We start from the raw sequence: 26471 nt of genomic DNA, 5'->3' as shown, positions 1-26471 counted from the left end.
TAAATTTCCCAGTGATATCTGTGCTTTTCTCTGCAAAGACCAAAAAATTCAACTTCTAAAAAGGAGACCTAACTATTGACATTTTCTTTTCTAAAATAATATTTACTAAATCATATTTGTTTGGACATAATACCCAGGTCTCATTTTAAATAACCCACTCTAGGGTCCTTTTATGTGTCAAGTGGTTTGGCTGGAAGGAACCCTAGCTTTCACCTCTGGTGCTATCTTTCCTTGATGCCAGTACTGTCTTATGTAATGATTTAGAAAATGCTCTTGTGAACCAAGTAACCCAGGTGACACTTTGAAGAATCAGGGTTGAAAGGCAGAAGTGAAAAAGGAATTAAGGATTAGTAATCAAAGTGGATATAAATTGCATGTAAATCCTTCTCTCCCCCTCCCCCTTTCTAGGTTGTTACCAGATTGGAGGTGGTGCAGCAGGTAATTTAATGTCAATCTCTGTGCTTGCTGCAAGTCCAGGGCATGCATGCTCTCATTATTACTGACACATTTCACTTTTCTGAGCCTTCTTCTCTTGACTTGATGTGAGATGTACCAAATAGATTCAGACAGGTCAAAGTCAGAGAACATTGGTATCAAGCCTACCTCAGATTTGTATACACTCTATAATGATGGATGCACACTACTCCACATTTTAGTCATGGACAGCTTCACTGACACTTCACTCACATTAATAGCAACACAGAGATGAACATTATATGGTCCCCTTATATTTTTCACTAAAAGATTTCCCTACCTTTACCAAATAACCTACATTAGAGGGCTTTAAATGTACAAATGAAAGCAGATAGGTTAGAGAGCTTTAAGTGGCAAGCATCTGTGGGGTTCTAGTCTTTTAAAAATGAATCAGATGTTATGATTTTTTGCTGGTTGTAGTATAAACATTTTTCAAAATGAGGTGCCTGCCTTAGAGATTGAGAACCTGATAGCCGAGCCAAAGAGATTTATCTCACTGTTGATATTGTTTGGACAGTAAGCTTCCTTTAAAAATATTAGTTTTCTTATATTAAAATTATGAAAATGTTACCAACAAGTACCAAGTAAAAAGAGTGAACAGGTTGGTATACAGTATGCTATGCAAAACTGAGAAAGTATTCGGTCCAATAAACAAGACAGATGATGTAATTAATCATTGTCATCCCAGTGTATGCAAAAACATGTCTGATTTTTTCATTTGGAGATGATGTGTTAGGATCTTCTTTTTCCCCCTTTTAAAGCACGGTTGCCATCACAAACAAGTGGCAAAACATATGCTCAACCTGAAAAAAAAAAGATGTTTGCTTTAATTGAAAAGTATGTTCAATTAAAATGGCAAGATTTATGGATTGTTTTTTAAGAAAGAGGATTTGTTCTCAGCTTTCTCAAACCTGTGTATTAGACACTACCTGTGTCTAAGTCTCTACATGAGTTGATTGCTAAAGAGGGCTACTGGAATTTAGGTATAAGATATACATATGAGGGAGCTGCAGTTGACAGTAAGAAACCTGATGATTCTTAAGCTTGAAAGGGGCTTCTGAAAAACTGATGGAATCTTTATAGATTTCTGAGTAGCTTGGGTAAAAAGGCATAAAATGAGGGTTCTTAACCTACCATCTTTGATCTTTTTTGGTAATATTTTGTTAACTGTATTTCAAAATAAATGGTTTTCTTTGTAATCCTATGTTGTATGTTATATACATTTAAAAATATTATTCTGGGAAAGAATTCATAGATTTCACTAGATTGTCAAAGGGGTTCCAGGCACCAGAAAGATGAGAGCAGATGGCTTGTAGATAGGTGTGCTGCTTTTAAAGTAAGATATTCAAAAGAGATAATACTCCAAAGGTGCTTTGTAAACCTCAAAGCATTATATAAATGCTACAATGATGATGATATGATGATGGCCATGGCGATAGCTATAATGATGATTTCTACACAGGTGCAGATTTTTGCCCCCTTGGTTTGTCATTCTGTCACATTCTTTGGGTTTGACTGTGAGAATCTCTACTATTTTCTTTCCTTTGGAAGACTTTACATGCATCTTGATTTGTGCTGTTTTTTCTTTCTTTTTCAATTCCTAAAAATCTCAGGAAACACACACACACACACACACACACACACACACACACACACACAAAGTATTTTTGCCTGCTTACCTCACCATATATTTGTAGCTGTACAATGTGATAGCAGCCATGATAGAAGCCAGTAGCTTCTTAAAATAAATCATTTCAAATGTGTTTGTCATTTCAGATTTTTCTTTAGAATCATGAGAAGCTATTTTTCCTGTCGCATTTATTTTTCAATATATGAAGTTGATTATAAAGAGGGAAGGTATTTCCACATAGGGATGGCACATGATGATGGTCACTTCATGATCACTGCTTCAAACCCACAGGTTTCATGGCTGTTCACTTCAAGTCAACAAACATTTACTAAATGCCCATTGTGTCCAAAACTCTGTGCTAGGCACTGAGGGAGAGATTAAATTTAGCTAATTCCACAAACATTAAGTAGTTACTGTCTGCCAGGCTCTTTGCTCAACCCTGGAGTTTACAAGGTAAATATGAAATTCCCTGCCCTCAGGGAGCTTACATTCTTTAAGACAAGTTGTAGGTTCTGCTCTTAAGAAGCTTAGTCACTTAAGATGAGATGCAAACACAGATCAATATGATATATAATAACACAAGCAAAATTTATTTAAATATAGCAAACAAAGTTATACTGAGATACAAAGAGCAAGGTAAATACTCATGGAGGAATCCAATAAAGTTTCATGGGATAAGGTGGCATTTGAGATAAGTAGCTAACAATGTATTTCTTGTTCCCTTGTACCCCAAAAAGCTACCATTAGGAGTTTTTTTTGGGGGGATGAAGCAATTGGTGTTAAGTGACTTGCCCAGGGTCACATAGCTAGTAAGTGTCAAGTGTCTGACACCAGATTTGAACCCAGGTCCTCCTGACTCCAGGATCAGTGCTCTATCCACTGCACCACCTCGCTGCTCCCATTAGGGATTTTTAAAAAGAATTTTGTTGTTTCATTCTAATTACTTCATTTCGACTCCCTAAGAATTTGAATTTAGGTTCTTTCATTTTTAGGCTTAAGTTGAAAATTCTGTATACTTTATCATTCCAGAGCTCTTTATTATGCAGTTTATCTTTTTTTTTCCTTTTCTATTCATTAATGAAATGCCTCTAAGCCATAACTAGATCATTTTATAATTATTGCCTGAAACTGCCAAGGTTTAGTTTAACCTGACAAATTCCAGGTTACCTGACTGGATGATCAGACATTGCCTATAAAAAATGTTAATGGATTGCTTATCGACAACAAATTCTGCAAAATAGGTTTGCAATATTTGCAGATGTTTACAGATTACTACAATCTAAGAGGTTTGCTGCTACCCCTAATCTTCACAGGAGGCACATTTTGATAGTCTATCTTCTTGAGTAACTGGAGTAATAAACCCAGAAGGAGCTGATGAATGTGGTTTCACTTATATAGCCAATTTTAGCCATTATCAGCCTAGCTTAATTTCTGGGGAAATCGGGAAGGTGGCATGAGTAGCCTAGGGGGTAAATGGGGAATTACCCCAAACAATAGCAAAAAGTGAAACCTTAATGAGATTAGGAACCTTTCCCTTCTAGTCTAATACCTTAGCTCAGATATGGCCTCAGGTGCTTACACTGCATTTCCCATTTGGTGATCTGTGTAAAGGGAGCTTGAGAGTATCAATCTGGTACCAAATGGGCAAATTTCACCTGAATAAATGCTGTCATAATCGTTCTCGTCATTGGGTATCTCTGCAGTAGGGCTTTAGGTCTGGAATAGCTAAGAGTCTGGGAATCTTTAAGACTCTCTGAAACCTGTGCTGAGCTTTGACTGCTCTGCCTTTTTTTTTTTTTTTAATCATCATTTGGACTTACTTAACATGGAATGGTTTCTAAGAGTTATAAATTAATTTAGCTTTCTATTTTGAGCCTATGTAGTTGTGAGACACCTGTCGGTGGGTAGAGATGAGGTAAATTTTCTAAAAAATTGAGAAAGCTTTCTATATTCTAGTTACCATAGCTTCTGAGCTTGAAAAAAGTTTTTTTTAGAAAATTCATTTGGAATTTTCATAGCATCTGGTTTTGGGGTTTTTGTTTGTTTCTTTGTTTTTTGGTGAGGCAATTGGGGTTAAGTGACTTGCCCAGGGTCACACAGCTAGTAAGTGTTAAGTATCTGAGGCCAGATTTGAACTCAGGTCCTCCTGAATCCAAAGTCTGTACTCTATCCACTGTGCCGCCTAGCTGCCCCTATAGCACCTGTTTTTAGAGCTTTTTTTTTTTTAATTCGAAGTCCTATTCATCTCAGAATTCCAAAATATTCAACAAAAATATAATATCCTTATAAAATTGTAGAATAGTAGACTTGGGAGGGACTTCAGTGGTCATCCATTCAACCTATACCTGAAGAAAGATTACTTCCGCAGAATATTTGACAGGTGGTCATCCACCTGTTGCTTGTGAATCTCTAGTGATGAGGATCTCACTACCAGTCAAAGTAGCCTATTCTGCTTTGGAACAGATCTGATTATTTCCAAGATTATACTTACAGTGAACCAAATTCTGCCTTTCTGAAGTCATGGATATTAGTTTTACCCTCTGGGGCCAAGTAGAATAAATTGAATCACTGTCCTATGGGACAACTCTTCAAATATTTGAAGTAAGTTACCATCCCTACCACAAGTTGGTTTTTATCTATGGTAAACAAAACTCCAAGTCCTCTCAGACTAATCTTACATGGCATAACTTCAAGTTCCCTCCATTTCCTATTGTCCATCTTATCAATATCCTTCCTAAAATATTGTAGCTAAAGGGGATATGGGAGTAATTGTTTTACTGAAATTAGAGTGCTCAGATCATAGATTTAGGGCAGTAAGGGACCTTGGTTGTCATTTAGTCCACCTATCCCATCATCCTCTAGATCATGAGTGATATGATTAATAGATTTGGGGAGATCCAGAGTTTGCCCTCTTTTTCTAAAGTCCTCATTTCAAGGCTCAGCCTCTGAAGGACAGGACTGGTGAACGTTGGATTAACATTGTCCTCAAAGTAGATATTTGCTACCTCACCCAACCCTACAAAGAATTTAAACTCAGGTGAAACCCTGGCCCATTTCTCTTCAAGGTTGGGGGGAGGGGGAGATATAGATCCTTTCTTTAGATTTCCCTGAGGCTGGGAGTGATTTGGAAGTAAATGACATCATCAAAGTCCCCATGCTCCCTCTCTAGGTCCACCTCTCATTATAATATTTATTTTCTCTCATTTCTTGTTAACTAGTTAGATCAGATTGCAGTCCTCAGAAACTCTCACCCTTCCAAGGGCATATAAGCATTGAGTGGGTTCTATGAAGGGTCAAGAGTGTCACTGACCATTTATTAATAAAATGATTAATTACCCAGAAACTATGTCTCTTGAACTTTTTAAATGTTACTATAAGGAAACTGAGATCCAGAGGGGGTGGAATGACTTGTCCAAGGGGAGAAAAGGACAGAATCTGGATTTGAACTTCTTTGCTCTAATTCTACATCCTTTGCTTTTGCTTCTATAACTGCTTCAAATCCTCTCTTTTGAAAGCATGTTAATAGGCTCTTCATTAACCCAAGTTAATTGAAGCTTTCTCTAAATACCTCATTGAAAGAACAATAACTGAGAAAAAGTGTTCACTAGACTCTAGTTTAGTAACTTGAGTAAACATTTCAGAGGGCCTCCACAATAGATGGCTTTCACTAGTAATAGTCAATAGAATGATGGAGGATATGATGGATAATTTTTTTTTTGATGAAGGTAAGGTGTTGGAGAAAATCCATGCAGCTTCTTTGTAAACAATCCCTTCTATTTGAATCAAATCAGCATAATTGAATACAAAATCATGATAGAGTTAAAAGAACGCAGATTTTAGATGTTAAAGGCCTTAGTTTGAATCCTCATTTTTCCACCTACCAGCTGTATGACCATCTCTCTGACCCTTGGTTTTCTCATCTGTAACATGAGGGGTTTGGACTAGATTATCTTCAAGACCAACCCAGCCTTGGAAATGATGAAATCTTTAGTCCCTACCCTGTTTTTAATACAGACAAATATAGACTCAGGCTACTTGGCTTATCTTGGGAAATCCAATTGGAAAGTATCCATAATAACAGGTGGCCCAGCTGTGGATTAGCTCCTTTTATAAAAAACCAATTCATGTTTTCCCACTAAGGTCACTATTCATGTTGTGAACATTGTCTTAAATATCCTAATCTGAAATAAACTCCCATTCCTCCTGTGTTGAAAAAAAAAATAAAGGGGAGGAGGGTTGGGCCAGGTTTTTTCTCTTGGATTTTAAGGAGGAAATTAGGCTTTTGTCCTAGGTCAAAATGATGAGCCAACTAAAGTTTGCATCTAGGTTTTCCTGGGCACTTAGAATTCTAGGAGAATGAAACTGGGGTGGAAGGTAAAAAGGAGGCTGTTTCTAGGATCTCAGGTAATGTATGTTTTCTAAGCTTGGGGAGGGGTATTGGCCTTTTGAGATAACTGCTTTTGTTATCATTACTTTGGTGAATCAAGTCCTATAAAAAAGGAGATTCCACACCAGTGACACAGAGTACAAGTCACTTAACTTCCATAGAAACTAGTTTCTTCATCCATCAGAGAGGAAATAATGATCCTTTCAGTTTATGTGACCCAATGAAGTTGAGTAATTAAGATGAAGTCCATAAAGCATTTTGAGCTTCCCAGGGAAAGGTGATGGAGAATTCTTATTGCTTAGAAATCTGGGGAGCTATAATGGGGGGAAAATGGATTCTCCTCTCCTCTTATTAATTATTTTTGTATTAGCCATGCATTGACACCTGTCTAATATTTCCTATACTCAGATGCCATGAAGAATTAAGTAAAACCCTTTTTACTGACTTCTAATCATCCTTTCTTCTCTGGGGTTTCCACTGTCAGTCTTTACTGTGTTCAGCTTTTTGGTGTGATTGATGCCTAGTACTTTCTTTTTAGCAATAACAAAAGGATGAATGACATTGATTCCTTTTGGTAGAGGTACACTGCTTGATCAATTAACAATTATTATTTAATGAGTATTAAATAAAGTATCAGAATTTAGCAACTGATTTTATATATTTTTTCTTATAACATTGGAAGTGGTTGGACACACACTGTAATCAAAACACATCTGTCCTTCCTTGATATGGAAGTATTCAAAATGAATGTTTTCTTATATCTGTCATATATTCTGGTTTTATGTTTTTCATTACAACATGTTTTTGCCTTTGGGAATAATTTGATCACATGTCTATCATGGTTTAGTAGAACAGAAACTGATAACTCCCCACAAAATATATTCTGAAAACAGCAATCAATTCATTTGTGAAGACCTGAAGCAGAAGTTCAACTATGCTACTCCTTTGCTTAAGCACCTCCACTGGCTCCCAACTATCTCTTGGATAAAATCTCAATTTCTCTAGCATTTAAAGCCTTTTTGAGTTTGGGTTTAGTTTACCTTTTCAGGCTTATTGTGCATTACTCTTTTTTATGAACTGTGGTCCATCCAAACCAGCCAACTTGCTGTTGCCCATTTATGAGACTTTCCACGTCCAGGCACTATGATTTCTTTTTTGTTTGTTTTTGTTTTTTCTTTTTTTGTGAGGCAATTGGGGTTAAGTGACTTGCCCAGGATCACACACCTAGTAAGTGTTAAGTGTCTGAGGCTGGATTTGAACTTGGGGACTCCTGACTCCAGGGCCAGTGCTCTATCTACTGTGCCACCTAGCTGCCCCTATGCACTATGATTTCTTACAGATTGTACCCTGTGCCTGGAAAACAAGCACTCCCTCCTCACCTCTGCCTCCTAGATTCCTAAATTCCTGCAAGGTTGAGGTCGAATACCACTTCCCACTTTTCTCCATGTTAGTGTTAGATGCTCATGTTCTTTGCCCCAGGAAATTACTTTGTATATATTTTGTATGTATTTCTATGTTCATGTTGTTCTCCCCACTCGAGCTACTTCAGAGTCCCCAGTGGAAGGCAAGACTAATACTTGGGTTCTTCTCTTTGTATAATCAGAACTTAACATAGGGTCTAGAACTCAGTTGGTGCTTAATAATGTTTGTTGATTGGTGATGGATATTTTTATTTATTACTTTTTGAAAGGTAACTTTCTCAGTGATTATCTTTTAGTAGAATTTTTTTTTTGCCTCTAATGAAAATTTGCGTAGTCACAGTGTTGACCTGACCTGTTTGTTAATCTTTCCTTCAGAAGGGACACGATATAAATTTTGTATGTTTTATAGATGACATCATCAGAGATTAGTGTCTTTTTGAAGTCCCATTGTCCCTATTACCCTCTTCTTAACAGAGCTCCTGGGCTGAAAGTTAAGGAAATCCTCCTAAGAACAAGTAGCCTCAAAACACTGGCCCTGGATTCAGGAGGACCTGAGTTCAAATGTGGCCTCAGGCACTTGACACTTACTAGCTGTGTGACCCTGGGCAAGTCACTTAACCCTCATTGCCCTTCCTCCCCACCACCACCACACCCCGCCAAAAGTAGCCTCTTGGAAGTTTGCTAGCTAACTTTCATATTGTCCATGAATCATTTACCCATTTCCTGGCAAGAAAGGTTGTGGACATTGAGAAAAAAAAGGGGATTAGGCTGCTAGGTTTCAGCTTCTCAGTGCCATACTTGGAGGGAGTCTGGGTACAATGAAGCATCATAACTACCTATGTTCTTATTCTATGAATGAAATCTAGTCAAGTGGAATTTACATGTTTAAACTCAAAGAGGCTCAATTTTTAGTTATGATTATATATACAGATGATTCAATTTGCTTTTGTTGGTGGTGATGGTTTTCTAAAACTTTTTAGGTCCAATTGACTTATAAAAATCGCAAATTATAAATCTATATGATTTTTATTATTGTGTAGAAGCAAAAAACCCCAAAAACAAAAACCAAAAAAAAACCTAACCCCAAACAAACCCTAGTTATGTTAGTTTTTTTTTTTGTGTGTGTGGGGCAATGAGGGTTAAGTGACTTGCCCAGGGTCACACAGCTAGTGTCAAGTGTCTGAGGCTGGATTTGAACTCAGGTCTTCCTGAATCCTGGGCCTGTGTTCTATCCACTGCACCACCTAGCTGCCCCCCTAGTTATGTTAGAAAAGGAAAATTCCCTGCATATGATAACTTCAGGAATGCTAAAATAATCATTTCAGATGTTTGTAACACAAATGAGCAATCTGTCACTGCTTCTTCTGTCACAATTTGGTGCAAGTGTAATAGGGTATTTATTAAGTGTTCTTGTCCTTTAAATATGATAGGAGAAGACATCAATTTGTAAGCTGTAAAGTGCTTTATAAGGTCAATTATTATAAACTGGGACAAACCTAATTACACTATTGCCACAAAACACTCTTGGAGATTAAAGTATAAATCATACGCATAGATGATGAAAAAGAACAGCTATAGAGTCTCTAATATATCATTATGCTACAACGTGGGATCACAGGAAGGAAGTATTTGAAAATTAATTTCTACTTCTACTTCCAGAGTTCAATAAAGTTTCTACTATGTAAAGGTAAAACTTAAACCCACTAAGGTATATTTTCTTTATGGTATATATTCTCATGATCCATCAGTGATTTATGCTTTTGCCTTGAGGCAAAAGGTTACTTACAAAGAAAAGATTAGTTTGATAATTGCATACAAATTCCCTGTTTCCATTTGAAAAAGGAAGGAAGAAAATAAGCATTTCTTAAGCACCTACTCCATGAGAGATACTATACAAAGCTCTTTACAAATACAATCTCATTGGATCCTCACAACAATCCTGAGAAATAGTTGCCATTATGCATTTTGCAGTTGAGGGAACTGAGGCAAACACAGATGTGACTTGCCCAGGATCATACAATTAATAGAAGTGTGAGGCTGGAATTGAACTCAGATCTTTCAGAGTTCAGTCCTAGCACTCTACTGTGCCACCAACTGTTTCTAAAAGAGAACTGTTTGCTTTCTTTTCTGCATCTATGATAGTTGAGGCAATCATCCCATAGTGCCCCCCCCACCCTTTTCCAACCATGGAGTGGGAGGGCAGGGTGGGCTGTGGAGATTTTGACCAAGCTGTTAATACTGAGAGTCAAACATTTGTCCTTAAGATGGCGGAAGGATTATGAAAAATTATTTAAAATATGGTTGTTTAAAATGATTCTATTCAAGAACAAATGATTAAATGTAAACAGGGAGAGTCCTTTTGGATATGGTTTAAAATGCATTTTTATGTGTACACATGCATCTAGAACTTTAATAGTATCTAAGCAACTAATTGACATTTTAAGGAAATGCTGAGATTGCAATTTAGTTCATTTTAAACCTCTGAAATCAAGATACGTTTTGGATAATATGGGTTTGCCTGTTGAATACAGGTCATGTTTAATAAAGTTTGATTTGGAATAGGTGTCTTTCTCAAATGTGCCTTCCTAAACACTAAAAAAAAAAAAAAAAGCTAATCAGTATTGCGTTGTGTCAGCAATCTTACTTTTTTCCCTTCTAAATTGGGAATCCAGCCATTCTTTTAACATTTCTTCATGATTTACCAAAAAGATATCAATACAGCAAATTCATTTTTGAAACATGCTCAATCTCTGTGTGGAAACATCTCTAATGGAGAGGTTTTGATTCCATCCTCCATCCTAGATCTTTGTGAACAGACCAATATTCCTGCTTTGTATGCTAAAATATCTCAGTAAGATGAGATTTATTTTTACAAGCATTTGTGGTCTCAAACAAACAAGGAAACAGTTGAGGCTAGTGCATTCAGCTCCAGGAGAAAGAAGACTACTTCTTACCTTTTATCTTTCTCAGTGCTTAGTACGATGTTCTGGTCACAGCAGGCACCTCCTATATATTTGAATTTTCAAATTTGAATTCATTTGTGACTCCCCTAGCCAGCTGATTTTCATTAAAGATCTGTCCCTTTCTCCTTTGTCTCATTTTCCACATCAGTGAAGGCAATAATTTGCCAATCATGGATTTATCCAGCATGGAGCAGACTTGATGAAGTCACTCTATGAGATAAAGAACTGTCTGGATTACTTTATTCATTCAGCCCTATTTGTAAATGGTGACACTTACCATTAATTCTTATCACTGGAGCATATTATAAAGACATTTCTTCTATTGCAAAAGTGTTAGAGGTACAACTTTCATTTCATATCTTCTAAAATTTAAAGCACCCTTCTAGTGTTAAGACATCATACCATGTGCACCCATTGATTTGGGATGAAGTTGGCATGATTTCCCATTGGCCTTTGGATTAGTATTCTCTTGTTAACTTTATAGACAATCAAATATTGGTCACATTTGTAATGTTGCTTTTCAAGTGGTTGAAAATGGTTTTCTTCTTAAAGGATAACAGACAAAGCAAGAGATCATAATGCAGGATGAAGACGATGAATGTTCTAACTCATATTTCCAGAGATGGTAACTACCAATTTTGATGCTGTGGGCAAGCTATGCTAGATGTATCTGGGGGTAAGCGCATATGTTCTAAACAATGTTCCCCCCAAAATCAACCTTTTATAGATAGAATCACCTATGGGTGGAGATACCAGATGGATGTAGCTATGAAGATAACCAGAGGTTAGAGGGGAGAGACTGCTCCATGTTCTGATTTCCTATCAATTAATTATTCTTGCTAACTAGGTGCTGAGTTCAGTTGTTTTTCTTCTACTTTTAGCACCTTCTAACTTAGATAACCTTGGATAAAATACAGGTTACCTTACAGCTGTTGGGCCTCTGTTAATTGTCTTCTGAATCTCAGGATTAATTACTGAACAATGCTGCTGCTGCTGCTGATAACAACCATACTACATCTATATCCTTCATATGTTATTTAACTAGCATTTCTTTATGGGCATCACAGAGTCTTTACAAGTCTTACTGTTGTTTTAAGCTTTAATAGCAATAAAATGGCACTAAGACTTTTGGTACACATTTATAGCCAAGTCCCCTCCCCTCCCTCCCCCATCCATAACCTTCTTGAGGGCAGGGACAATGTCTTATACTCCCTTTGTTTTCCAGCCTAACAAAGCATTCTTGCCTATTGACCAATAAATGTTCAATGATCTAATCACCCTTGGAGATACAAAGGGAAGTAAGCATTTAATATTCATTTGCTCTGAGAACTTGGGGGAAGGATCTTGTAAGAAGAAGAGGATTGGTAAAGTAGACTGTCTAGGGGTCAATGAAGGCTATGACTTAATTTTCTGCCTGCAATGATTCCATCAATAAGCTTCTGCTTTGCAGTGTTTCTCTTACTCCTTCACCCAAGTTGAATTAAGTGGTTTAATAGCAGCAATCCTGGGATGAATGTATTCCCCCCATGTGATTCCCCTTCCCCACCCACCTGGTTTATTGGAGAGTGGACATGTTTTTCCCATTATGATTCTGGTAAAGAAATGAAATAACTTGAACTCTGGTGCTCAGCTGACAGTTTAGGAGACTTGGTGTTATGGGAGAACTATCTCCTTTCTCAGTTAATGTGGTAGGTAACCACAGCCAAATGGATATTTAACAATGCAGAAATTATAGAGGTAAAAACCTAGGTTTTATTATTATGCTCAAGCATAGGTTGAGGCCTCAGAGAAAATGTAAACCCCTATTAGGAGTTTCACAAGCCCCCTTTAGAAGCAAAATTATGTCAGAATGACCGAAAATAATTAACTTACATGTTGCAATTTTGTACATCCTTCCTAGCCCATAAAGGTAGATCCATAATCCCATACTTCCTTCAGTGTCATAAAAGTTGAACAGATTCATAATCTCATACATTTCATAAAGAAATAAACCTCATCAAAGTCTATAGGTAAACTGAGTCAAGTTATAGACTGAACTACATTTAGGGGTTTCACAAAAAAAAAAAAAACTGATTGAGAAGGAGGATTTACATGTTGCCAAGGAGTCAGGGACAGTTGATATTCTTCCTCTGGTTTCTTATGTAAGAAATATTTAAGGCTTTAAGTAAATTTTAATGTCCCATGGAACAGGTTTTCACCAGGTGAGGTTAATATTACCAGAATACAGACGTTTAGGTAACCGAAATTTGTAGAAGGAATGGTTCTGAGTCCCAAATAATAAAAAGAAAACAAATCCCATAACATTGGTAAGGTATTTCTTCTAACTGTTTTATAGGATGCTAACATTTTATGTTCCAAGTTAACAGATAGTTTAAATTTATAGTGGAAACTTGCTGGCTCTAGGTATGCTATGGACAATAATAAGCTGAAGCCAGAAGAAACAGCATCATAGCTTTAGTTATTCCTAACACTTAGCACAGTACCGGGCATGTAGTAAGTGCTTAATAAATACTTATTGCCTGCCTGCTACTGAAAGTAATAATTCGAAATAGCCCACAAACATAATAGAGGGCAAACTATGATAGAGAAACTGGCTGGCTCTTTATATTTGAGACTGAATTTAAAAGAACAGTTTTGTAGTGGTAACAATTTTCAAATCCATCCCCATTCTAACATTTAATTAAGGTTTCCGTGTGTTTGTTAGCTTATTAAATTCCATTTGTTTGTTTATTCTATCTGTCTATCTATCTATCTATCCATCTTTTTTGTGGGACAATGAGGGTTAAGTGACTTGCCCAGGGTCACACAGCTAGTAAGTGTCAAGTGTCTGAAACCGGATCTGAACTCAGGTCCTCCTGAACCAGGGGAGTGCTTTATCCAATGTACCACCTAGCTGCCCCCTATCTATTTTTAAGCATGAAACTTATACAAATTCATGTCTCTTTTTAGTCAAACATACTCAAATGATCAAATGGATTTGTGATCTCCTGGATTGGGAGGTTCCCTCCAACAATGCCGATGGCAGTCCCGCCGTGTCTGCCAATCCCATGAATCTCTCATTCATGTCCTCCCTTTAGATACCCACATGAGGACCAGCTTATGAGCTGGAGGACCTCTTTGCTTCCTTCTGACATGGTGAGGTACCACTGGAGCACTCTGCCTGACTATCCATCATCCCTGTTCTTCCAACCATACAGTTTTTTGATATTGCCTTTTGCTACTGTTCTCCAGAATATCTTGTTGCCTACCATGTGACCCTGTATTGCTCTCTGTGGTATACTCACGGCTAGTCCTTTGGATATATTTGTGTTCCATGAGTCACTGCCATGTAGCAACCCAGAGGGAATGTTAGTTCATATTAAAAAGATGGCCTTTTGCTTTTATAGGATGCTTGGGGCCAGTAAAAGAACTTAGCAAATTTACAAACATAATCTAGCTCTTCCTCCTCCTCCTAGTCCACTCTGAGCCTCTGCTGTCCATCTGTACTGTTTGACCCATATATATATATATATATATATATATGTGTGTGTGTGTATATATATATATATATATATATATACACACACACATATATATATATATATACATATATATATACATATACTGATGGACAAACTTATAGAATGTGCATCCAAAGTACACATTGGAATCTGGGCATCAGAAACTCTTTATTGACTTTGTCTTTCCTGTGTAAATAAATGGACAGACCAAACTTCTTTCATCTCCCAAGAGGCTCTGCAATGTCCCCCAGACTTTCACAATCAGCACAATGTCATCTGCAAATAGAAGTATTTAGAAAACCTCACCATCTATAGGGAATCCTTTTTTGAATAGGACTTGGTGCTGGATCTCTTTCCCTTTAGGGACATGCAAAGAGTAAGCTCTATATAAATGTTAGTTATCATCATAATCACCGATATCATCATATCAGGAGTGAATACCTTCAGTGAGCATGCATCTTCCTATTTTATGCCTCACCTGATATTTATTTTCAGGGGTTATTGAATTGGTTTATTCCTGTTATTATTATCTTCTAAGGATTCTAGAATGATTTTGATATATCTGTGAGACACAGCTTATTTTTAAAAAATAGCAAAAGCCTGTAACACAGGGTTTTGTTCTACCCAATAAAATGCCTTTTCTTAACCATCAATAAGTAAATGGGATCTTATATTTGCTGCCCACTTAATTGTGAAGTCATAAACATGTGGTCTAATGATGAATACTGATTATGAAAATCAGATTGTTTCCTAGTAATTCTCTCATCAAAGATGTCTTCAATCTGTGTATACATGACTCATGAAGATTTTTATAAGGTTTAGAGAGTAAATATGTGTCAATAGTTATTGATCTCTCATTTGTCTTTTTTCAATATCAATAAGATATGAAAACAGAAAAATTATCTGTTTGGCTGTCACAAAATGCGATGCATTATGGGACTGTAAAAGTAAAGAGCAATTAGGTAATATTTTTCCACTTATCTTCAGTTCACGTTTTAGTTTATGACTTAGGTCTTCCCAACTCTATCCATTATACTTTGCTAGCTCTCATAACCTAAGTTCGGATCCTGCCTCTGACATTTACTTGCTCTAGCACCATGGACAAGGCACTTAATCTGTCAGTGCCCCAGGGATCTACCTTGCTAAATCTGGATAGATTAGAGATGAGTTATAGATTAGTTAATATTTGGCATTGACAGAGGAAATTTTTACATTGGGAGTCTTCTACATCAATGAAATCATGGGCCTAGACTTCAAAACAACAATTCTCAGGTCCTAAAGGCTTCGGGGATGTAGCACGAACTCTGGCAAATGCTATCAGGCTACAAAAGAGACAGTCTGGGGTTTCTGTCCTCCAAGGACTGACCTCATTAAGTACAGAGACTTACTCCACAAGGAGGGTTGTGAAGGGTTTGTGATTTCCATCAGTGGAAGAGGTACTCAAGACGAAGATAAAACTGATGCTTGAGTTACTGAAGGAGAAGATTGATGCGTGGAATCTGCTCAGTTTCTAAGGCCTTTTGTGGTGTCATTGTTCAGCATAAATACATGTATTTGAGGGTAATTTTTCTCCTTTTTGAGTTTGGATGAGTTCAGCACTTTGGGAGTTTGCTAATGACATTTCCACACTCACAGAAGCCTAGTTTATGCCAACTCAATGATTCATTGGGCCCATCTTAGACAGCAAAAAGATCTGTTTTGGTTTTTGTGGTTTTTGTTTTAGCATGACAGTCCTAAAACTGTCACCTAGTCAAGGTGAGTAGATTAGCTGTCATTAGCCAACTGGGCCTTGGATTGTTGGGCTAGTGTGAGGTTGCTATGCTTTATGAGCCCAGGATAATTTTATAGGTATTTTTGTAGTCCTTGAGGGACAATGAATTAACACACCAGTTCAGTATCGGAAGGGTCCCAGTCATTAAACTGAATTATTGGTGACCTCCTTGCTGCTTTTATCAGAGTTCATGTATTTAAACACACACACACACACACACACACACACACACACACACACACACACACACACACACACACACACACACACACACTGCATGAGAGAAGAAAGTAAATGCTTCCGCTATAATAGATTTCTTCTATCAAGAGACACCCAAAACTTTTGCTGGCACAAATTCTATTATCTCAGCATCTCCCTTATAGAAGTGGGATGTAACCTGCATAGCATGGATTTTAGTTAGATTAAAAATGAAGTATGAGACTGGAAATCCTTTAAATACACAAATGTAATCCCATTTTCATTTTTCTATTTTGGTTGGGGGAGGGGGTTTAGTGGCAACATCATGCCTTGCATACAGGAAATACTTCATATTTTAAAATTAATTGATATTAAAGATGCTTTAACAAAACCAGGAGTTCTTTTTTAGACAATTTTAGGAAATCTTATCACTGTGCCAGATATTTTCAGTGTGGAAAATGTTGACTGATTATATATTTTAGCCATCCATGGACTTTTCCCTTCGGAATCTCAAATGAACATCTTACATGTCTACTACACATTGAATCACCTGGGGAACTTAGACTTGTGTTTTGCCGTTTTATCAACTCCACCCAGATGGTGAACTAGTATCATGATTTTCAGATCACTGATGTACCCTTCATTGTGGTTCACTGTGCCCCTGGGAAATCAAGGCATGGTGGGTGTTATGGAAATAGAAGAAATGTATTTAGAACCAGAGGGACATGAGTGTGAATGCCAGTGTGGCTACTTGATAGCTGTGTGATCTTGGGTAAGTGACTTAACCTCTTCTGGCCTGTCTTTTCCCATCTGTAAAATAAGAGGATTGAACTACAGCAGAGCTTACTAACATTTTTTGGATGTTTGTGTGATGGACCCCTTTGACAAAATGGTAAAACCTATGGACCCTTTCTTATAATAATGGTGGTTGTTTAAAAAATCATAATTGGAAGAAATGATAAAATTTTAGTGAGAGTTTAGTGAAAATAAACCTAATTTTATTACATAGAAGTTAGACCCTCTCTCCCCCCTGAGCTGTATTCACATATGTCAAGTTAAGAACCCTTGTGCTAAAGTCTGTTAAGGCTATAAGTGTTTCTCTTTGCTACTCAACCTTTTGGCCATATATCCCCAATGGTGGAGAAACTCAGGTCACACTTATTAAAATAAATCTCTATTAGAGCAATTTGGAACTATGCCCAAAGGACTATAGAAGTGTGCATACCCTTTGATCCAGCAATACTACTGCTAGATTTATATCCCAAAGATATCCCCCAAAAGAGAAAAAGACCTATTTGTACAAAAATATTTATAGCAGCTCTTTTTGTGGTGGCTAAGAATTGGAAATCAAAGGAATGCCCATCAATTGGGAAATGGCTAAACAAGCTGTGGTATATGATGGTGATGGAATATTATTGTATTATAAGAAATGACAAGCAGAATGATTTCAGAAAGGCCTGGAAATACTTATATGAACTGATGTATAGTGAAGTGAGCAGAACCAAGAGAACCTTGTGTACAGAGACAGCAATACTGTTTGATGAAGAACTGTGAATGGCTTAACTATTCTCAGCAAACCAAAGATCTAAGACAATCCCAAAGGACTACTGATGAAACATACTATGCACCTCCAAAGAAAGAACTGATATTGATAGAACACAGGCTGAAGCATGCTATTTTTCACTTTTTCATTTTTTAAATTCAAGTTTTCTTATACAAAATGACTAATATGATAATGTTTACATAATGGTACATGTATAACCCATATCTAATTTATTACCACCTTAGGGAGGGAGGAGAAAGGGAAGGATAAAAATTGGAACCCCAAACTATAAATAAAATGTTTATTACTTTAAAAAAATAAATCCCTATTACTAGAAAGTCTATTGACACCATGTTCTAATAGTCATCCCCTTTAATGTAACCACTATTAAATGAGAACATTAAGTGAGTATGGTGATTATTAATGAATATCTCCCCTAAAAGGAAGAATAGTAGAGAGGTGTGTTATATGACTATGTTAGCTCGTATTTATGTAGCAATTATCAATTACAAAGAATTTTCCTTTCAGCCATTCCCATTTTATAGATGTTGGAACTCATCTGCTAATAAGTGATGCTAGGTCTTCTGATATGAAGTACAGTCTTCTTTCTATTTATTCATTCAAGCATCCCTTAAGCATCTACAATTTGGAAATTATGGTCCTGGGCACTGGAGATTCAAAGACAAAAGCAAAACAGACCTTACCCTTAAGGAGTTTCCATTCTCTTAGAAGAGACCATGAGACCTTTCATTTTAAAGGGTTCTAGTTATGAACTCTGACTTCTCAGTTAATTAGTTTCTCTTTGGAGGTTAACTTGGAAGCATCCCCAGAAATATAAATTTCCACTTGTTCAGTCTGTGGGTCTTAAACACATATGCCCTACTGGCCTAATTCACTATTCCTTTGAGCTCAGCTTCAAGGCTGGTTTTCAGGATTGATTGACACTTACTATCCTGGAGGCTGCCAATTATTCCCTGTGTGAGATGGGAACAATAAGAACCATCTGCCGGAACAGTGTTGTCTTTTTGGCTGAGGTCGTTAGTGCAAGGGTCCAGAGATAATTATGATTCCCTGTCACAAAGACTAAAAGATGTGAATGGATTTAATTCAGCCACCAAGAAATCACCAGCAGATAAAGTATAAAAAGGTTGAAAAGATTGTCAATTTTAATCATTATAGAGCAGGTCTTTGCAACCCTGATACCCTTTGTATAGAGTTAGTGTCTGCTAAAGATTTCCACCTGTCTTTCACAATTTTAAATATGGATTGCCACTGGGAGTTAGCCAGACAACAATTGGTTTCTCTATCTATCTATCTATCTATCTATCTATCTATCTATCTATCTATCTATCTATCTATCTATGTATCCACACATACAATATACATATACACAATATATAAATACACACTTATATTTGGTGTGATTCAGGGAGTTATTGTTAAATTTTCCTAATAAATTATTGTTACCTAGACAATTTACAGGAATATTGCAGAGGACATAAGAATATAAAGAAAAATCCTTCATGTACAAAACAGATATGTCATCTTCTTTGCTTTGTTGGATGAAGGGGAAGAAAGAAGAAATTATTTGAGAAGACAAGCAGAATTATAATTTATCAGCACTTTTCAGTGGTAATAATCATCATCATCTTTATTTGTAAGATGCATAGAATGGGCTAGATGGCTTCTATGCTCCCCTCTAACTCCCAATCTATGATCCTGTATGTTGTGATGCTTGGGAAGAAGAAGAAGTACATATCATCTCCATCATTGTATGTGCTACTAAAATGATAATATTGTAAGATACTTTTAATGAACTTACAGAAACGGCTCCATCCTAATACTTTCTGTTTTGAAAAGAAATTTTTATTTACTTGTGTGATTGACCTGTGAATGCATAAAACACAAATGCATCTACATAGTATACATACACACATACATAAACACACATATATATACTTATAAATGGATGCGTGTATGTATATATATATATATATATATATATATAATATGACTAAAAGAATTATAGCAGGATATTCATGACCATTTCTGAGAACCATTGAAAAAAAGATGAAAATGAATTACTAACTTAACTTTGTATATTGCTTTACAATTTATTCTTTAGTTTGTTTTTTTGAAATTTTTTTATTTACTTAGAATTTTCCCCAAGTTACATGTAAAAACAAAATTTTACATTGATTTTTAAAAAATTTTGTCTTCCAAATTCCCTTCCTCCCTCCCACCCCACCCTTCCCTAAGAAATCAAGCAATTCAATATGTTATACATGTGTAGTCATGCAAAACATCTCCACCTTAGGTTGTGTGAGAAAACAGACAAAATAACTTTAGAAAGAGGAACTAACAAAAAAAAATATTTCAATCTGTATTCAAATACCATCAGTTCTTTCTCTGTAGATGGATTTCATTTTTCATAAGTCCTTCTGATAGCATCCTGCTCATCATTGTTTTCACAGTTGCTATTGCTAACTGTATTACCCTTCATTCTATTCCCTCCCCTTGATATTTACTCTATTTTCTATCTTCTTTCACCCTATCCCTCCTCAACAGTGTTTTGTTTTTTACTGCCTCTTCCCCCAATATGCCCTCCCTTCCTTCACTTCTCCTCCCTTATCCCTTCCCCTCCCCCTTTCCTGCAGGGCAAGATATATTACCACACACACTTGAGTGTGTATTTGCTTTACAATGTAGAATAAATTTTCTTTACCATAACCATGTGAAATCAGTAAGATTATCATCATTATCCTTGTTTTATAGATAAAGAAACCAAGGCTTGCAGAAAGAAGTTCAGTGAGTTGCTCAAGGCCACTCAGCCAGTAAGTTTTGGTGGTGGGATTTCAACTCAGGTCTTTGGACCCCCATGATTAGCACTTTTTCTGCTACATAATTCTACCTATTCCTTCAAAAAGAAGGCCCAAACGAAAACATTGAAAGTAATTTTACTATTACTCAGTCCTGAGGATGTATACAAGAAAGATCTTAGTGTGCAGCTTGATTAAAATATAGTAAAGTTAGTCTGAGGTCTCCTATTTTCTTCTGATTGTCACTAAGATGTGTGTTGAACTATTTTACTTAATCATGGCTTCAGGTGATATGGCTGTAGGGATTCTTCCTCAACATGTGGAGCCTCTGAGACTGATAGACCAGGTGTGAATTATTGTCAATAAACATATGTCCCAGGCACTGTGCTAAGTCCAAGAGACAGAGAAACCAAAGAAATCCCAAATAAATACAAGTGAGTAGGAAGTGAGATGTCTGGGTTGATGTCAGTCCTTTTCCCTTTCTTAAATGGAGGAATTTTGGGCTCCACTCTCCAGATCAGAGAGACAGAGGATATTGAAGATTTATGGTAACAATGATAATTGGATCTAGGAGGATAATGAGATTTCCCAATGATGAATTTAACAGGAGCATGATATGGGTTATTTCATTCTTTGTACTTGTGGCTGCAGAACCTAGCAAAGTTGACTGACACCCAGTAGGTACTTAATAAATGCTTCTGATAGGAATGATTTGTTCAAATCCAGATCCATGTATGATCCATGGGGTGGCATTGGGCATCTCACAATCTCTCTGTGCCTCAGTTTCTTCATTTGTAGAATCAGGGGGTTTGAGTACATGGTCTATAAGGTCTTCTCCATTTCTGTCTCTAGGGTTTTATAATCCTAAAACTTAATCCTCTGCAATTCTATTCAATCCCCACCCGCCTTATCCCAATCTACAATGTGTCTTGTAGGAAGCTATGCTCTAACCCATAGGGGCCACCACTTATGACTTGAAACTAGGAGAGTACCTGCTTGGATTGCCCAGTAGGAGTAATTAAGGGGAGAAGGAAATCTTGATCTCACTGATTTATATGGGGGGCAGGGGTTGGAGAAAGATTTGTAGCAACCCAGAAAAAAAAACATTATATGAGTTTCTACAGTTCTAGTAATATTGCTATATATTCCATGTATATAAGATTCCTTATGGACTACAAGGGCTTCTTAAACTTTTTCCACTTGTGACCCCTTTTTGTCAGAGAAATTTTTATGCGACTCCAGATATATAGGTATACATAACCTTCTACTGTTGCCAAATTTTTCACTTCCCCCACATTCAGTTATGAGATCCCCATATGGGGTCACAACCCAGAGGTTTTTTGTTGTTGTTGTTGTTGTTTTTTTGTGGGGCAATGGGGGTTAAGTGACTTGCCCAGGGTCACACAGCTAGTAAGTGTCAAGTGTCTGAGGCCGGATTTGAACTGAGGTACTCCTGAATCCAAGGCTGGTGCTTTACCCACTGCACCACCTAGCTGCCCCTCACAACCCAGAGTTTAAGAAGCTCTGGACCAGACTTAGAATCTGATGACCACATCTAGCATTGCTCCTTTGAGGAAAAACAACTGCATCTCCCAAAAATCCACCCTAAGAAGATCTAACCATGCCATTCCTACCCTATTCAATAAGCTCCAGTAGTTCCCTATTCCCTTTAGGAACAAATATAAAATCCACCATTTAGTGCTGAGTCCTTCATAATCTGACTGCTTCCTGCCTTCTTCCCCTTGTTTCCCCTCCACATATTCTATGATCCAGTCACATCAGCCTCCTTGAGGTTCATTGAACAAGATGCTCATCTCCTGCCTCAGGGCATTTTCAAAGCCTGTTCCCCATGTCTGGAATTGTCCCACTGTGAGGGCCAAAATTTGATATATGGAGCATTAATTGGGTGACTTGCCTAAATATTGGGATCCCAGAAATATGAGGGACCTTTAGGTTCACCCTCCCCTCTGAACTGCCCTTTTAGATATTTCTCCCTGGCTAATAAGAAAGGAGCCTTACAGCTTTAACTCACAAAAGGATCAGATTTTGTTACTTGGGAATTAATTAAACAACAAAGGTGAAATTAATAAAAATCAAAGAAGGAAATAGGAAAAAGAAATACAGATAAATTTTTTTAACTCTAAACTTAGCCTATGCAATCCCCAGATGGTTTCCAATTAAGCTAATTCAAAGGAATTTAGGGTTTTCTGTGTTCACTCACCAAAACCTGGAAAGTCTACAGTTGCTCGTGCCACTGGAAGGGCAGAAGACTGAGAGAGAGAGTTTGAGTTCCAGAAGTCCCTCAGCCTCCCCTCATGGAGCGTTCAATCTTCCTCCCCAAAAAGGGGAGGTCCTTCAAACACTGCCTATGGAGAGTTCTCTTTCTGACCTCAGTAGCATACGTAACTTCAGAGTGGGCCATGTGTGGCCCCTCCTGTATGAGTCAGCTAAAACTCCAATAATCTTTACCACGAGTAATTTTTACCACATTCCCACCCTTTGTTTCTTTGGAAAACACGTATGGTTTGCTTGATGAAACAGCCAAAAATAACAGAATATAATACCCTATGCTAGCAAACAATATGTTAATAACAATATAAAAAAGGGAGAAAGGAAAGTTTTGTCCAGAGGGGCGGTCCCTCATGAACCAGCACTTTGACACTGGCCTGCAAACGGAGGGCCTCTGCAGAGAATACATGTTACAAATGGTATATATAATAACAGAAAGAGAAAAAAGAAAAAGAAGAAAAACAACAAAACAAAACTGTTCATTTAAAGTATCTAAGATCTTGTCTTCTTGGAGTGGCTATCAGGAAAAAACTAGACTCTGGTTGTCTCTGGACTGCTGGATTTTTACTAATCCTTAGCATAGCATTGTCAATGATCAAATTAAACAGTGAGAGTTTTTCAAAATATAACTCATACTCAAACTTTATATATATATATAATATTATATTATATTATATTCCATTCTACACCACCTCAACTTCATTTCTTGGCTTCCTTCAAGTTCCGGTTAAAATGACAAAAGGCCTCTCCTGATCCCCCAGAATAACAGTGCCTTCCTGTTTAATCTCTAATATATCATGTTCGTATATAGTTATTTACCCGTTGTCTCTCCTAGAAGGCTGTGTGCTCCTGCTATCAGGGATGTTTTTTTTTCTTTTTATCCCCACTGCCTAAAGCACAGTGCTGACACATAGTAGCCCTTTATAAATACTTATTGACTGTTTTCATCCACAACCCATCCCTAAATTGGTGACTACTCATGTTATAGTGTTACTTATCTGGTTCATTTCTGTCTCTTCTGTATTCCTAGACTATAAGTCCCTGGAGAGTAGGGACAAGGTCTTACATTTCCTTTGAATACCACTTAGCAACTGGATGGATACATCCTAGGTACTTAGTTAATATGTACTGTATGAAGCATTCTCCCAACCTCTTCCATTATTTCCCAAAACAAACTCACTCCTATAGATGCAGTTTTCACCCTGATTCTCCATTAAATTCAGCAGATGGTAAAGTAGACCTAGCACAGTGAGATTTGGGCCATCAATGTGCCTTCTCTAAAATCCAACCCTGTGCAGGAATCTTCCTCCAACCCCCTTATTGTCAGGTCTTCCCTCTAAGGTTAACTCCAATCTGCCCTGTATCTATTTTGTTTATATGCAGTTGTTTATGGGACATCTCCACCATTACATATCAACTCCTTTAAGGACAAGGGTTGCTTTCACCTGTCTGGGCTTCCCCAGCACTTTTTTTTTTTTTTTAGGGAGGCAATTGGGGTTAAGTGACTTGCCCAGGGTCACACAGCTAGTAAGTGTTAAGTGTCTGAGGCCAGATTTGAACTCAGGTCCTCCTGAATCCAGGGCTGGTGCTCTATCCACTGCGCCACCTAGCTGCCCCCTCCCCAGCACTTCTTAGCATAGTCCCTAGCACATTGTTGTTTAATAAATGCTTGCTGAATTGACTCAGTTTCCCCTTCACATTCTCCCTAGTCACAAGAAGCCCCTGAAGCAGCAGGGTTATTGGTTCCCTATATTCCAGGGATCTGCCAAATTCCTGTGCATCATCACAAACATCATTCTGTATTTTCCTAGTGTACATCTTGATCTGGCAGAAATTTTCACCCATAAATGTCAAAAGTAGCCTGTCAGGGATCAGTGCATGGCCAGTGCTGTCTGTAGGCCTGTACTTTGGGGTTATATTGTTTCAAGGTGTGTTTTCTCCTAGATGCCAAACATAAAACAGGCTCCCATCGGCATTTCCTTCCTGGACCCTAATGATCACATCCCTAAAATTGGCTTTATTGTCTGATACACATTTGTTTCTATTGAATGAACAGATTTTAAGAAGTGATTTGGAGGTTATTGAAAAACAAAACAAAACAAAAAAACCCTCCAATCCTGCCCTCTATTTTCCATCTACAGTATTGAGTGTCATTTGGAAATCTTGAGCTAATTCTCAGTAAATTTTTGTACGTCATCAAAGTTTGTCTTTTGCACCTTCTCCCTTAGGCTCTCTGGCAGTAGTCAGAGGACTTGTTGGATCAGATATCCAGATTTTTCAGGATACCCTGTTTTTTTTAAATGATGACATTCATAATCCTAAAAGAAAAAAAAATCCTTCCATAGGTTATATGCTGGATGACCATTTGAAGTTGCCTGGTATACCAAAGAATTTACCATTCTAATCCATGCTAATGAACATCGATATGTTGCCCCTCTGAGGTAGCCACTGATCTCAGGTGTTTTTAACAGAAGGTAGCTCAATAATGATTCCTTAGAAAGCACCCATAATACCTCTGTTTAGGGTCTACTTGGTCTGGATCCTTCAGCATCTCATACTCAAAGACTAAGGTAAAACCTTAGACCTTGCATACTGAGATGTAGCCATCTGCTTCTGGCTTCTAGACAGGCTAGGATACTGCAGTTGTGTGGCCTAGCTCAGGGTGGAAAACTTCCCCTACTGATGGAAAATTATGGCCCTGTTGTTTACTACCCACCAAAGGTGCTGAGCTTCTCTCTAATACATGCAGCTTGGCTTAACACAAAATACATACTCAAGTGCCAGGGAGAAGGTGATTTCTGTTGTTAGTAAATAGTCACATGGTAAAAGTATCCTTTATAGAAAAAAAAATAAAGAAGAGAGTATCAATGAAGCTTGATAAATATTTAGAGAGGTGATGGGATTTCAGATGGGGGTAAGGACAAGCTATCAGTGCTCTTACATAATAGAGATTCCTGGTTTTGTATATGATCCTCTTTTACTTACTCTTGATATATAGAAAAAAATTAGAAAAAGAAAAAAATGTTTGTCATGTTTATAATAAAGACAGTTTGGGAAAAAATTAAAATGCATTGTTCATTGTGCTCCTAAACATATCAGGCTATAGGGGGCTGGCTGCCTGGTCTATGCTCAGTCCTGGCTCTGTTTAATGACCACCATTGTTCATAGAGCTGATGCATCTACAGTAGTAGAAGCCAGGAGTCCTTCTTCCCAGCCCTGTTGCCTACCAGCCAGGTAGTAGTGACTGTATGACTGACACAATTTGAGATTTATCAACCTAACTGATTTTTAGTCCAGGCACCAGTGTGATGAATGCTGCGATGATGTGACATAGTGGGAATGGAGAAAGGATAGATGCGGGAGACCTTTCAGCAAAAGAAATGAAAGCACTTGATTGACTAGATATAAGAGATGTAACTGACAGGAGATTTTTTAATGGCTCTGAGCCTTAGTGATCTGGAGAATAGAGGAAATTG

The 26471-nt window shown here is 37.4% G+C and overlaps 1 protein-coding gene across 4 annotated transcripts in view; it reads left to right on the top strand.

Annotated features, from left to right (window-relative positions):
• GPM6A (glycoprotein M6A) overlaps positions 1-26471 on the top strand; it is a 495836-nt gene that overhangs the window by 260658 nt on the left and 208707 nt on the right. The gene's annotated exons all lie outside the window — the stretch shown is intronic.

Source organism: Dromiciops gliroides, chromosome 6 (assembly GCF_019393635.1).
Source record: "Dromiciops gliroides isolate mDroGli1 chromosome 6, mDroGli1.pri, whole genome shotgun sequence".
In the NCBI taxonomy this organism is placed as follows: domain Eukaryota; kingdom Metazoa; phylum Chordata; class Mammalia; order Microbiotheria; family Microbiotheriidae; genus Dromiciops; species Dromiciops gliroides.
Note: the sequence above shows the minus strand (reverse complement) of the source record. Positions and strands in the feature narration are given on the sequence as shown.